Raw genomic sequence first — 15,079 nt, 5'->3', positions numbered from 1 at the left:
TTGTTTGTTTATTTGTTTATTTGTTTGAGTGATTGTTTGTTTGTTTGCGTGTTTGGTTTATTAGCAGGCTGAGGCTTGTTACGACGAAACAAACACATCCTTATTAACCCGCGCCCCACTGGGGTCTGTGTATAACACGCCCTACTGGGGGGGGGGGGGAGGGGGCTATTCATAGCTCCCCCTCCTAACTCCGAAACTACTTGGCCGATCGTCAAAATTCAAACGGCGTCTGATAGCCTTGGAAAAACTGTCGAGCGAAACCTAATTTCATTGACCTCGAGGTCACCGATGACGTCACAGGTCAGGTCAAAGTAAAAATTATTAGCATTTTGGCTTGTTCACATTTTGGGCTCTCGCCGCCGTCTTACAAGTCAGATTAGGCTCATTTTTGGTACACACACTCTTAAACAGATGCTCTAGATACCCTGAGGGTACCAAGCTTTTACTTTGATTTTCAGGTCAAGGTCAGGTCATCACAGGTCACGAAAATATTTTATCATGCGTCGGTCACGTGACACATGTTTTATGGTCCATTTAGGCCATAGATTTCATATTGGATGTCGTCTGTGTCATTCGAGGTCATTTTGAGTCGAATTTAGCTTAGGTCAGGTCACTTTTAGGTCAAAAAAGGTCAAAAAAGGTCAAATTTTGAAGTTAAAATTTTTCAACAAAAAAGGTGTCTATTGGATGCAGTTTGAGCTCAGGAACACGATGGAGCCATTTATATTGGTGTACGATGTCAAATACGTACTGAAAAATTGATTTGAAAAATTAATAATTGTGAATTTTTTGCAATAGGTAATGCGTATAACTTGGCCATTTTTGAAGATATTTAGCTAAAACTTGCTAGAGTTAGTCATAATCATACGTTCTGTCACATATATTCCGTTTTTTTTTGAAAAGTCAAAAACTTTTGAAAAAAAAAATAAAAAATACAAATTTTGAATATTATTATATCAAATTTTCAAAAAAAAATTTTGAAAGTTCGAGATAGCAGTTTGATAGCGCGGTCAATTCTGAGTCCTTTCATGCAAAGAAATTGGATCTAGCTTAAAAACTGAGCTCTTGGAAGCGATTGCCGTGGTTCATTGTTTCGCGTCGAAATCGGCCGAGCATGACGTCACTCTGACGTCATTTCCAGCCGACCTATGGTAGCTACGAAGTTCAAATTTTGACACAAGGTGTCAAATTGATGCAGCCAAAGGTACTGTAAGTTTGGCGTCGATCCGTCAAGCGGTTTGGAAGTTATTGCAGAAAAACGGGAGTGGGGGCTATAAATAGCCTCCCCACAGGGGGGCGTGGGTTAACCCGCGCCCGGCTGGGGGTCCTGGATTTCCACGCCCTGCTGGGGGGGATGTTTGAACACCCCCCTTGTAACTCGGCTCCTGGGCCACGTAGCGATACGCGGAAGGCGGCGTTCGAAAGAGCGTCAAAAATACATGACGAAATCACTTCGGTCAATTTTTTGGTCAGGTCAAAGGGCAGGTCACCAGAGGTCATTAAAGGCAAAATTTCGCCGATTTCCAGGTCGAATGTCGAAAATTTCCAAGAAGCCAACGCATAACTCGGGAACCAATAGAGCTACAGCGCCACGGAAAAGCGCATTCGATAGCCCTATTAACGCCCTTTCTGAATAATTCCCTCAGGTTTGACCTAACGTCAACGGTTTTGCCTGCAGGGGGCAAAAACTGCAAAAATAGCCGATTTTTTTCGAAAACAGTTTTTCTGCAATAACTTTTGACCCAAGCCTTGTACGAGCTTACTTTCACCGGCATCGTGTTCCTCTCGTCAGTCAAGACGCATCGAATGAACTATAACTTGACCTTGAAAGGTCAACTTGAAAATTTGACCTCAGGTCAAAGTCATGACCTGACCGGAAAGGGTCATGTTGCATATCAGTCGATCCGTATCGTCGAGCTGAACACATCTAAGGCGTTTTCATCGCTCTAGCATGCCTCTATCAAAAGTTATTTGCGAACAACTGTTAGATACCATTCGTGACCTAAGATGACCTCAGGGCATAAACAAGGGTCACGGACACCATTTTCATGTTCAGTGTGTCTAAAACACTTGTAATTCGGTGTTTGGGAGTGTTTATAATGTCTTGCATCCAAAAGAGGCGCATTTCAATTTTCTCCCATTGACTTATATAATGGGGAGGTCGCAAAATTGACCTGACCTTAGGTCATCGATATCAAAATTCTGAGATATACATTTTGTACATGCTATTGCCCTTAGCAATCGCTGAAAGTTTCAAAGCGATCGGTCACTTGGTGTAGCTATGACAGACATTGAAACTTTTTATGAGGTGAGGTCACTTCAAGTGACCTGGTGACCTGACCTTGAATGACCTTGGTCTGAAATTTTTACAACATGTGTATAATTGATGTATGATAAGGTGTACCAAAAACGGCGGCGCTCCGCGCCGCCGTTTTTGAGATATTCGCGATAAACCACAAGGGGGGTGTTCAAACACCCCCCCCCCCAGCAGGGCGCGGGTTAATGTTTGGCTGTAACGTCCAAACTGAGGCCATTTATCTCCAAAGTGTTCAATCATCTACAAAACCTCAGCAAATATAATTAAAAATATGATCAAGTATTGATGAAAATTACCATTTAATTTAGGTCCACCATCACCACCAGCCATCACCAGCACCAGCACCAGCACCACCGGCTCCGGAATCACCACCACCAGCCTCCGTGAGTGTTTTAGTATTGTACTGACAGTGAACAGGCACGCATGAATTGTGTATGTGTTATCAATACATTGATAAGGGATTTGATAGTAATCTCAAACAGCTTTGTGTATGCTTAGTATTAGTTTATTTCTACCTTCATCTCATAAATATTGTGAGGAGTCTTGCAAGCGATATACCTGGGCCAGTTGTCATGTCGTCAAAAAAAAAAAATCGAGTTACGATGTATACCTACAAATGGTGCAAGTGCTAAATATTTATCTATTGTGTTTCAGATCCCCTGCCAGCTTTGGCAGCACCACCACCAGCACCGCCGGCCTCAGGACCAAGCCCACCACCTGCGGGCGTGAGTTTACCAGCGGAATCTGCTTATGATATACACATGTTTCCCGGGGTCAATGTCCTGTGTTCCGTCCCGTGTCCCGTCCCCGTGTACCTTTTTTATTTAGTTCCCTTTACGTGAAAAATAAATAAATACAACTAGGAACATGCCGATCATATCATAGATACATCAGCTGGAATAATCATCTGTCCATTTACTACACCGGCAGGTTGACTGAGGCGGGTGTGCGGCTTTGGCGCAGCTGAGCCGTCGACCGCCGGAGCCAATCCGGCAGTCCGGCATTTCAGCTGCCGCACACTCGCCCGTCACAGCATGAGAGGCCTCCCGAGGCAGGTTAGTTTCGGGGACGTTTTTGGGAGAGGGGAATCGATGCTCTGGAATTATTTTTTTTAGCTATACTTGATAACAAGCAAGCTGTTGATCATACCATTTTTGAATCATATCCAGGAATTTATATATCTAATGAAAACATTTATTTTAGCTATCTCATTTCAGGTGCAGCTGAGAAGGTAAAAGACACCTCACCGCTCCTCGGGTGGCGAGAGTCCAATGTGAAATTGGAGAACGATTGAAGAATGTTGTGTAGCATTTTACTCCATTTTTAGGCAATAATTTCATTTAACCCGGCAGTTGCTGGGGTATTTCGCCACCCACCGTTTGCTGGGGGGGGGGGGGGGCGTTAAACGCCCCCAGCCGATAACTCGAGAACCAATACACGCAGCGAAACGCACGAGGCGGCAAACGAAAGAACGCGACGAGACGCTTCAGATGAATACTTTAACCCGCGCCGGGCCGGTGCTCTGAGATTCCGCGCCGGGCCGGGGGGGGGGGGGGTGTCTGAACACCCCCCCCCCCCTTCTAACTCGGCTCCTGGGCCACGTAGCGACACGCGGTAAGCGGCAATCGAAAGAACGTCCAAAATAAGGACGAAAACACTTCGGTCATTTTTTGGGTCAGGTTAAAGGTCAGGTCACCAGAGGTCACCAAAGGTAAAATGTTGACTATTTCAACATTTTGGAAACTGCCAACGGCTATCTCTGGAACCGATAGAGATACAGCGCCGCGGAAAAGCGCATTCGATAGCCCTTTTACAGGCCTTTCTGAGTAATGTTCTCAGATTTGACCTCAGGTCAACGATTTAGCCTCCAGAGGACAAAAACTCCAAAAATAGCCGTTTTTACGAAGCGATAACTTTTGACTCAAAAGAGCCATGACATTACTTTTGCCAGCATCGTGTTCCTCTCGACGAGACGCGTCGAATGAACTATAAGTTGACCTTGAAAGGTCAACTTGAAAATTTGACCTCAGGTCAAGGTCATGACCTGACCGGAAAAGGTCATGTTGCATATCAGTCGATCCGCAACGTCGAGCCGAACACATCTAAGGCGTTTTCAGCGCTCTAGGACGCCTCTATCAGAAGTTATTAGCGAAAAACTGTTAGATTCTGTTCGTGACCTGAGATGACCTCGGGGACATAACGAGGGGTCACAGTTGCCATTTTCTGGTTCAGTGTGTCAGTTTTACCTAAATCGCGATGTTTGAGAGTGTCTAGAATGGCGTTCGTGCAAAACAGACGCTTTTCAATTTTCTCCCATTGACTTATAATGGAGAGGCCGCAAAATTGACCTGACCTTAGGTCACCGATATCAAAATTCCGAGATATACATTTTATAGATATTGTTGCTCTAATCAATCGCTGAAAGTTTCAAGGCAATCGATCAATCGGTGTAGCTATGACGAGCATTCTTATTTTTTCTGAGGTGAGGTCACTTGGCGTGACCTGGTGACCTGACCTAAGGCGACCTGGGTCTGAAATTTTCACAACATGTGCGGAAAAGATGTACAAACAGGTGTGCCAAAAACTATTTACTATTATTACTACTATATTATTATATATTATTATTACTATACTATACTATACTATACTATATTATTATTACTATTATTACTATTATATAAACTATTTATTATTGCAGGTTTTTGAGATATCTGCGAAAAGCCGCAGAGGGGGGGGGGTGTTCAAACACCCCCCCGGCCCGGCGCGGGTTAAAGTTGAATTTTGAGGTCACAGGTCGGGTCAAGGTCAGGTCAAACACCTGAAATCGGGCTTTCAGTAGCATGGACTTCAGGACTTCGCAATGGGCGCCTCTCGTCATAAACTCTGTCAAAACGGTGCACAATCCATCATATAGGGGAAGGAGGGTGAATTGCGCCACCTTAAGGAAAAACGCTAATTGTAAGAAAACCGCTAGAGATATAAGCATGCACTGGTAACCATTTCAAAGAGGAGCTCATTGGCTACGATTTAAGAGCCTTCCGATCAATAAAGAATGTTTCGTTTGCTTCTGACAGCTGCTTTTTCAGAAGCATGCAAAAGGGCGCATTTGCCAACAACTGCTGTAAATTGCGCCAGGGGGATGGCGCATTTAGAACCCAATTGCGCCCTATACTTTAACATGGCTAAGTGAATGAGACGGAATGCATACACCCCGGCAGTCTAATGTCATTGCGGCTTACTTAAACATTTATTATGTTATTCAGGCTGGATAAATAATAAATGTAGATATACATCGCGATGTTTTTTTCCCAGGTAGATAACTTTGCATGTGTCCGTACGCTTGTAAAAATGCAACAAAAACGTTTACAGTAGCCGACTAGATATATGTGAACGTATGCGCCTATTCAGCTAAATTTTCACTCGTTTCTCTCAAAATTAATAATTTTTATCGTTTTGACAACTAAATGGCATCAGTTTTTACTTTTTTATCATAGCTGTCACTTCTCACGCCTGAGTCCATGTTGAAAATGTCGTATTTTGTCAATTACACCACCAGTCGTAGCCCAAATGGCAGCTGCATTATAAGTTTGACGATAGAAATAATTTGCGGACTGACGACAGCGGGCTGCTCCCTTGCCTGACATTAAACTCCTTCTTTATTGCAATCAGTTAATGATGCATTTATACTGTCGTGATACAATGGCTACACCATTATTCTATTTGCACCCCCCTGGCGCAATTGCCATGGGCGCAATTAAAATTGAAGTACTTTTTAATAAAAGCATAGAAGTTATCATGAAGATGTTGCAGGAAGTTTACGGTTTCAGTGAAATACAATGAAAAAAGCGTTTTTCTTTCTAAATATTACTCTGAAAATCACACAAATATCGCAAATTTTTATAGCCAACGGTTCAAAATACTGCAAAAAAGTTAACCCGCGCCCCGTAGGGGGGGGGGGCCGAAACGGCCCCCCCTGTCCTTTTCGGTCGATATCTCCTAAACGGCTGGAGATATCGCCACCAAACTTTCAGGACCCCTCCGGGCATCAATTTTACACATTGTGACCAAAAATTTTTCCAGAGGCTGTGATAGGTTGGCCACAAATGACGTCAGAGTGACGTCATGTTCTGTCATTTTCGACCGAAAAAAGACCTTCGCGAGAAGACCTGTCAGGCCTACAGCTTTGAAGATACAGAAAAATGATCAAGACATAAAAAGTGTAGAATTGACAGGGCTACAAAACTGCTATCTCGGGTTTTTGAAATTTTTGAGTTTTGATCCCCAAAAATCAAAAAAGCATTTTTTTGGATATATTAGCCAAAAAATCCAAAAAGTTTTTTGAGTTTCGAAAAAACCGGAATATATGTGATAGTACCTACCGTCTTCTATCTACATACCAAATTTCAGATCGATACCTCGTTTTTTGGCCAAGTTATAGCGAAAAAACTGTTCAAAAATGATGACGTCAAATTTTCAAACTCAATTTTTGGCAATTCTAGAACTCGTAGAGCAAAACAAAGACCACCTTTAGACTCCCCGTGACGAGCTGCATCGAATGGATACCCATTTTATGCAAAAATATCAACTTTGAAATTTGACCTAATTTGACCTGACCTTGACCTGACCTTCACCAAAACGTGACCTAGGCTGGCCCCAAAGGCTGCCTAACCCACATAATCGCATTTGTCATGTAAAATGGACCATAAAACATGTATCACACGACACATTCATATTGTGACCCCCGGTGACCTGACCTCGCTGTGACCTGACCTGGTATCAGTGACCTCAGATAGCAAAGTATGTGTTTGACGAACAATATACCATCGATGGTTTTCAATAAATTACCAATTTACTCGATTTCACAGCACATTTCTTGAATTGCCTGTGAACGGTGAAAACCTGACCTTTGACCTGACCTGTGACGTCATCGGTTTGACCTAGGTCAATGAAACTTGTCACAAGGTAGTTCCCGGGTAGGGCTATCAAACGCCGTTTGAATTTTGAAAATCGGCCGGTAACTTTCCGAGATCTTAGGGGGGGGCCGAAACGGCCCCCCCCCCCCTACGGGTGGTAGGGTCCGCCGGTAGCCCTACGGGGCGCGGGTTAAGAAAACGCCATAACATCTTTGCTGGCGTAATGAGCCTTGCTGATTGGCTTCATCGGAGTGTTTGGGCCATAAAATGAACAATCCAGTGGTGAAAATGATGTTTTCGAACACAAAATTCTAAACATGCCATTGAATCCGTGGGAATGTTGGTGGGCGCAATTGGTTAGGAGGGCGCAATACACCCACTTTCCCCTAAGGCCTACAAGAGTGTCAGCTCCATGTAGGGGTCAGTCAAGCATAGGTCAGGGTCAAGGTCAGGTCAACCGGGCAGGCACATATCCCCGAAAATCAAAACTGATATTCGCAGCCTGTGACACATGTTTTATGGGTAATTTGGGGCGTACAACACAATGGTGGCATTCATTTTATCATATGTGTACGTGTTTGGCTAAAAAAGTTCAATTTAAGAAATACATGTATTATGGTCGTGAAGTAGTCACGAGAAATTGCCAAGATTCAGTTCAAGATTTTGGAAAATGCGGAACGATAATCAATAATCGAAGATAGCCATTTGATTGTTCATGGTATTGTCAGTCTAATGGCGTTTACGGCATGTCTGTATGTCTATTCCGTGATTTTATATGATTTTTTCGAACATATGCCGTTTTTGGTCGAAAACTCAGAAATTATGACGTCACTAAAACCTCGATATCTCAAAAATTTTCCGACAAATTTTTTTGAAACTTTGTCACAATAAACTTTAATCCATTCCCTACAGGTACCCAAAATTTGGCGCGCCTGCGGCGCGCCGTTTTTATGCTATGGCCCGGCGAAAAAAGTGGGGGCGTTTAACGCCCCCCCCCCCCAGCAACTCGCGGGTTAATGACTTTCAGCATGACGTTTGGCATATGCTTTATTCTTCTGCATATCGAGTATCCAGTCGTATTTAGAATATTGAGGAGGGTATCGAGTAGACGTGCTGTAGAAACTTGATTCATAAAAGACATTTGTAAAAAGTGACGAACTACAATGATCTGACATATGCGACTTTTTTGCAAAGAAATAAGCTGCCACTAAACAAAAGTCAAATGTCTACGCTCTGGTAATACATCTATCGTCTTTCAGGTTCCCTGCCAGCATTGGCAGCACCGCCACCAGCACCGCCGGCCTCAGGACCAAGCCCACCATCAGCGGGCGTGAGTTCACCGGCGGAATCTGCTTATTGATTTTTGCAAATTGTCCCGTTCCCGTGTCCCGTTTCCGTGTCCTGTTTCTGTGTCCCGTTTCAGTTTTGTACCTTATCAAGTCCACCTTACGTTCTAGAATACGTGAATCTAAAAACACCATTCATAAATCAGCTGGAATAACCATCTGTCCATTTACTACACCGGCAGGTTGACGGAGGCGGGTGTGCGGCTCTGGCGCAGCTGAGCCGTCGACCGCCGGAGCCAATCCGGCAGTCCGGCATTTCAGCTGCCGCACACTCGCCCGTCACAGCATCAGAGGCCTCCCCAGACAGGTTAGTTGGGTGGGCGATTTTTGCATGATGCATACCTCTTTATGTTCCAACGTTTGTGAATGTACTTGACACGAGGCGATTTGTAGTTAGCAGCATTCACAAATGACACCAGACCCATAATTATTGCATTACCAGTCCCCGGATGACGCGTTTTCCTTCCGCTGTTAGCGTCTCCAGTTCCCCGTGAGACCGGCTCTCTCCATAACGGTGAACAGAGCCCCGGGACCGCCGCTCAGTGGTTATACAGCAGTGTCCTGACTCCTGGGTATACTTTCAGCCCACACGGTCACCCGGTATACGGCCGTCCTGAGCCAGTCGAGTTCTCGACAACCGGCTGCCGTCGGCCGTCTGGTGGGTAGCTGTCTGTCACCCAGTGGCAGTCCGTCTACGAGCAGCACACACCGAGATGGGATGCTCGGGGCTGGATGGCTGCCGTGTCTTCCCTCAGGACATGGTGGGCTCTGCACTACCTGAGGGGTCTCGGGCGATAACAGAGACGCAGTCCGATGTGGCAGCCTCCACGTGGCGGATTGCGGGTCATGCTAATAGCCACACAGAGCCACACGTAAGTATTGCACTGTAGTATTCACCAGATTTGAGTGTGTTGCAGGAACCTGACATGTGACGTCACCTGTACCGCTGTTTCCGCTTCTAATGACGACGTGGTGAGGTGTGCTCTGGAGCCCGACTCTGCTGCTGACCAGAGGACGCACGAGCATCACAGCGGGATAATCCTAGTCCCGGTGGCGTTTGGACACCACCGTTCCTTTACATATTGCTAAATCTATGTAGTTGTTTAACCCTCGCCCTGGCAGGGCATTTTTCATAACACGGCCTGGCAGGGGGGGGTCGATGCGACCCCCCCCCCTCGCGATTAGCTCCTATGGTTTCTAGAAACACCAAATTTGGTAGGTAGGTGGGCCCCCCGGAGTTCTCGCCCCTGTGCAAATTTGATTGCTCTAGGTCAATATTTAGGGGGTTTTTGGGGGGTATAAATGTAAAAATTTCACTAAAAACAGGTGAGAGAGAGAGAGAGAGAGATACGGTGTATTTAGTTCATGGCTGCGAGCATTTGCCCATATAGCGCATGTGATAACAGTACAGCAGTTTTGAGGCACTGCAAATAAACAAATGCAACTACATTGGCGCAATTACGATAACAGTAGCGTACAGGCCATATTCTATCTGGACGACATGATATCCAGGTTAATGAGCGAGGTCATATGTGGAATGCATGACCTCCTCAGGCGAGTACCACAGCAAAACGTTTCAAGAGTGTTAGAACTTCTCGTTTCTCTGCCGGATATCGAGCCTCTCGATTTCGGGAATAAGTCTTGATGTGCTATCGACTTGAGCATCTGTTTACAGAGTCTTAAACATAAAGTCTGTCTTCTATTAGCGAGTGTTTCCAGGTTAAGGCGTTGTAAGATGTCCTGGTAGCTTTCGTCGTATCCGGCGATTATTTTGACGGCCCGTTTTTGTACCTTTTCTATTTTCTGAGCCTGTTGAACAGTTAGTCCGGCGTGGAATACAGGGGCGCAGTACTCGAGCAGTGGCCTTATGTATGTGGTATATACCTTAACCAACTGCTCTTGTGGCGGCCGAAACCTCTTCATTACATGCAGCATGTAGAGGGCTCGGGATCCCTTGGACACAATGTCATCAACATGTTTCTGCCAGGACATGTCACCGGATATCGTGATCCCAAGTAATCTTGCGTGGTCAGTTGTTGGTATACTGCTGCCATTAAGGTCTATATCCGGTAAGATAATAGGCTTTTTGGCTGTGTAGAAGTGAAGAATCTGACATTTTTCTGTATTCAGCACCATCTTGTTCGTGTTGGCCCATTCCGACAATTTATCCGTTACTTGCTGTAGGGTGCATTCTTCATTAAATTGATTCACAGAGCATGCTTGGAAGACTGTTAACCCTATTAGTGGCAGGGGGGGGGGTTGTTTTTATCCACCCCTCAGGTTTTTCGGGAATATCTCCGAAACCGCTGAAGCTGCGATGCTGAAATTTTCTGACTTTTCCTAAAACTAAATTGGGCACATTCCCTGAAAATTTCAAGTTCATAACTTTACCAGGGGCGGCTCCAGAGCACTGGGAATTGGGGGTCCTATTCGTGAAGCGAGTAATTTGGGCGAAGATCACGATGCTGCACCAGTTTTACGAACAGTGAATGAAAGGTATCATGTGATAACATATACAAAGTTATTGTGCATCCTCTTTTGACACGTTTTTGCTATAATAGGCGGATCCAGGCGTCCAAAAAGGGGGTTATTTTTTACCTCCCAAAATAGGTGCCCTGACACCGCCTATGCATGACCAATACAATTTTAGTCGTTCTCTCATAAGAAAATTGTAACATAACAAGACCATTGCCACCCTTTTTAGAAACAGTACCAACAAAAACCTTATTTACTATACTTTTTGTGTACCCCCAATCTCAATGATCTGTATCCGCCTATGATTTTTGAAAATGCATATTTTTAGGATCCATGTGAATTCCTGGTTCATTCTCTATCGATCGGCAAAAGTTGCGTTAAGATTGGTTCAGAAACCTGGCCGTGATAAACAGTCTAAAATGTATCTGCAATTTGCCCGTTTTTACCCCCCCTCTACCCCCCTATTGACATTTTTTGATTTTTTTTTTTTTCAGAAATGTAGATCTCGTTGAGCCAAATCGAATGCCGTTTGAATTTTGAAAATCGGCCGGTTAGATCTCGAGATATCAAGGGGGGGTCGTAAACAGCCCCCCCCCCCCTGCCACTAATATGGGGTAGCCAGGAGCCTGCCACTAATAGGGTTAAATCATCTACATATTTAAGCCTCCTTTCGTCTTGGACGGCGGCATCGTTTATCATAGCCAGGAAGGCTACTGGTCCCACTAGGGTCCCTTGTGGCGCCCCACAGGTTATGGGGCTCCACGTGCTAATGCTGCCATCCGGCATCTTCACTCGTTGGTGTCGGTCCTGAAGGAAGGAGCAGAGCCAATGTGCGTAGGCAGATCGGAGTCCCATGTTCAGGAGCTTCTGTATGACTGTAGTGTGATCTATTAGATCAAAACCTTTTCTGAAATCATACATAATCATGGAAAATATTTTGTCCGACTTGTCCAGCTGCGTGAATAGGTTGTGCAGTAGTCTGACCAGGTAGTGGGCAGTCGATGCTCCCTTTACGTTGCCGTACTGACGGATGTCGATCTTTGGACTTATGTCGTGGAGAATGAGCGGTACCATAAATCTTTCAAAAACCTTCATAAATGTGGGTGTGAGGCTGATGGGACGCAAATCTCCTGGCGAGCGCGGCTTGTCTTTCTTGGGTACCGGTGTGATTGTAGCCCGTTTCCAAACCGAGGGCACCTGGGAGCTTTTTAACGAGCAGTTGAATATATACGCTAATGGAGTTGCTAATTCTATTGAGAATTCCTTAATCAACCTTGCAGGTAATTGACCAGTGGAGACAGCCATATTTTCTCTGATCCGTGAAAGATGCAGTGCCACTTGCCATGGCTGGATATCGAAAGGAATGTCATTCGCCGGTAAGTAACACGGGAGTTTGTCCACTTGCAGTCCCTCATAGGTCGTACAGACTTGGGCAAAGTGTCTATTTATTAGCTCAGCTGCGGAATCACAAGTTGCTTCATCTGTGGTTTTGAAGTCCCATGACTTCGGCTGCCGATTAGTTAATTTGGACACTTCTCTGTACCATGATGCCTTTTTGCCCGATGAGACTTGACCCATCCGCTTTCTGTACCATTGGGTCTTCGCAGAACAAATCTCAGATCGTACTTTCTCACGTAGCTGTTTGAGGCGATTGGTTTGCTGGCGGCTGTGTGCCCTGTTACGTAGGATCAATAGTTCTTTAATCCTCTTCGTCATCCACGGAGGATCATTTCTTCTGCATTTATACGTAATCTGCGGGAAGAATGTTTCGTAGGCAATTTTCAGTTTATTTTCAAGCACCTCGGCTGCTTGATCTACATCAGTAAAGCTGGTAATGTCATTCCAGTCTTGTTCACATATCCATTGGCCAAACTGTCTGATGTTCGAGGCTCTCATCGGTCTTGCGGTGCGATATTGGTGAAATTTCTTGTTTTGTGCGCTACCGATCCAGACAACCGTTTCATGGTCCGATGTACCAATGGCTGGAATAATGGTAGGCGTGCTCTCTGCTTCACAATCAGTTAAAATCATGTCAAGAATTGACGCACCTCTGGTAGGTTCCGTAACGATTTGCTTTAGGTTCAATTGCTGTGCTAGTGAATGGACATCGAACACACTATTGAAATCTCCCAAAAGAACAGTTTTTGCTTTGGGCCTGCGTGATCGCAAATGATCAATCTTTTCAATGACATGATCTGTTATGGCAAGACGTCTTGGTGCACTTGTGTCAGGCGGAATGTAGAGACCAGCTACGATAATGCTTTCTGCCTGTGACGGTCTCAAAACGCACCAGCATATCTCCAGTTCCTCAGGCACTTCAAAATTGGGCACGGTGTAACGGACGCCTTCTCTCAAGTACAGTACTATACCGCCACCTTTACTTCTATTCACAGCTCGTAGGTTTCTATCTTTGCGTATTAACTGATATCCTTCTTGAAATATTTGACAATCAGATACCTTTACATCCAGGTGAGTTTCTGTGATCAAGCACACATCAATATTGTATGTGTTCAATAAAATTGAAAGTTCTGATTGTTTTGTGTTCGCACAAAGACCGTTAGCATTGGTTGTTAGAAAATTCGGCCAACTTCTATAGAGAGATTGAACGGAGTTGTTCTTCGATAGATCGCCGTCAGAACAAAATGACTCATTCAATCTAAAAAACCTGGCACCTGTCCGAGGATATGTTGCGCTGCGTTGCGTGCCCTTTCGAAGGTGTACAGAATACCTGTTCTGTTGATCCCCGCATGTTTCGTTTCTTCAAGTCGGGGTCTGAGATCAATGAACGTAGATCCTGTTGAGGTGCAGAATTGAGCCAGTTGAGAGTTCACTTTATTAATGATCTGGTAGACGACAGGTCCAGCATCTCTCCTTTCTTCCAAAGAGCAAACCGAGACAGTTTCCACGTTACCAATTTGGGTTGCATATTTCACCAAGTCCGTCAATTTCTTCAGAATGCCATCTGCGTCATGTATTAGGGCGTCATCGGCACCTAGGTGAATAACTACTTCGATGTTTTCGGCTTTTGATCTACCCGTTATATTACTTAACGAGTATTTGAAGTTATCCGAGGTGGTGTTGACGAATGACACATTTCGATCGAAGTGAAATTCATCCATGGCTGCGGCTTTAATTCTGGTCACATTTTGTCCACCAATGAGAATGCCCCCATATTTCCTCCATTTGTTTTGCTTCCTTTTGCGAGTTACCCTTGTCCAGCCCTCTTCTTCATATCTTTCCGAATGGATATCTTTGGCTTCTTTTTCTTGTATATCTCCAACTGTTTGCTGCTGTCCTTTCACCTTGTCTTGCAGGGTACCGGTTACCTCTTTGCCCGTCTCATTTTGTGTCACGTTATTTTTCCTCTGTTGTGTTTGCAGTGCTGGTATGTACCCGATTTTAGTTACTTCCGATGTGGCTTGGTCTTGTACTTGACATCCATTTGTTTGCATTTTCCAATCTGTTTCATTATCATTTTTCCATGCCTCAAGATTCTTGATTCTTGTGGCATACCTGCCCAGTTCGTCATCTACAGCCCGGAGCGCGTCATGTAGATCAGAGGCGAGTGCTTCTCCAAATTCAGTTGCTTTCTTTTGCAGAGCAACTTCTACAGCTTCGGCTACCATCAGCTTTAATTCATTTCGTGTGAGGCAGATGACTTCTTCGCCTTGGGTCGATACATTGACTGTTCTCTTCGGTCCGGGATTAGGCTCCACCCCTCCTATAATAAGGAGAGTTAGAACCAGTGCGAGGCCCAAGGCCAGTTCATCGTTCGAGGAACTTTGGGCCTTCTCTTGGGGTGAACGTTTGCATCGCATGCTGAATAAACCGATCCGAACTCGGTAGCTTTGTGGGTCAATCATTTTTGCGGATGCTTGGGTAAAAGGACCTCACGTGAAACCCAACGAAAATTCAAGCGCACTTTCAGAAATCTTGAGGTTGGCTCGATTCTTAAAAATTGCGAAAAGTTACATTTTTACATGATTTTATGGATGAAATTACGTTCAGGTAACAAATTATTTCCGTAA

At 44.8% G+C, this 15,079-nt stretch overlaps 1 long non-coding RNA gene across 1 annotated transcript; it reads left to right on the top strand.

Moving 5' to 3' along the window:
* The first annotated feature begins 2,662 nt into the window (after window positions 1–2,662).
* On the top strand, window positions 2,663–8,877 carry LOC122394418. Its single transcript, XR_006258863.1, has 3 exons — window positions 2,663–2,700; window positions 2,972–3,042; window positions 8,759–8,877. It is a non-coding gene; the product is annotated as an uncharacterized LOC122394418 (long non-coding RNA).
* The last annotated feature ends 6,202 nt before the right edge of the window (window positions 8,878–15,079 follow it).

The sequence above is a fragment of the Amphibalanus amphitrite genome, unplaced genomic scaffold, assembly GCF_019059575.1.
Source record: "Amphibalanus amphitrite isolate SeventyFive unplaced genomic scaffold, NRLGWU_Aamphi_draft 000590F_arrow, whole genome shotgun sequence".
NCBI classification, from domain to species: domain Eukaryota; kingdom Metazoa; phylum Arthropoda; class Thecostraca; order Balanomorpha; family Balanidae; genus Amphibalanus; species Amphibalanus amphitrite.
Note: the sequence above shows the minus strand (reverse complement) of the source record. Positions and strands in the feature narration are given on the sequence as shown.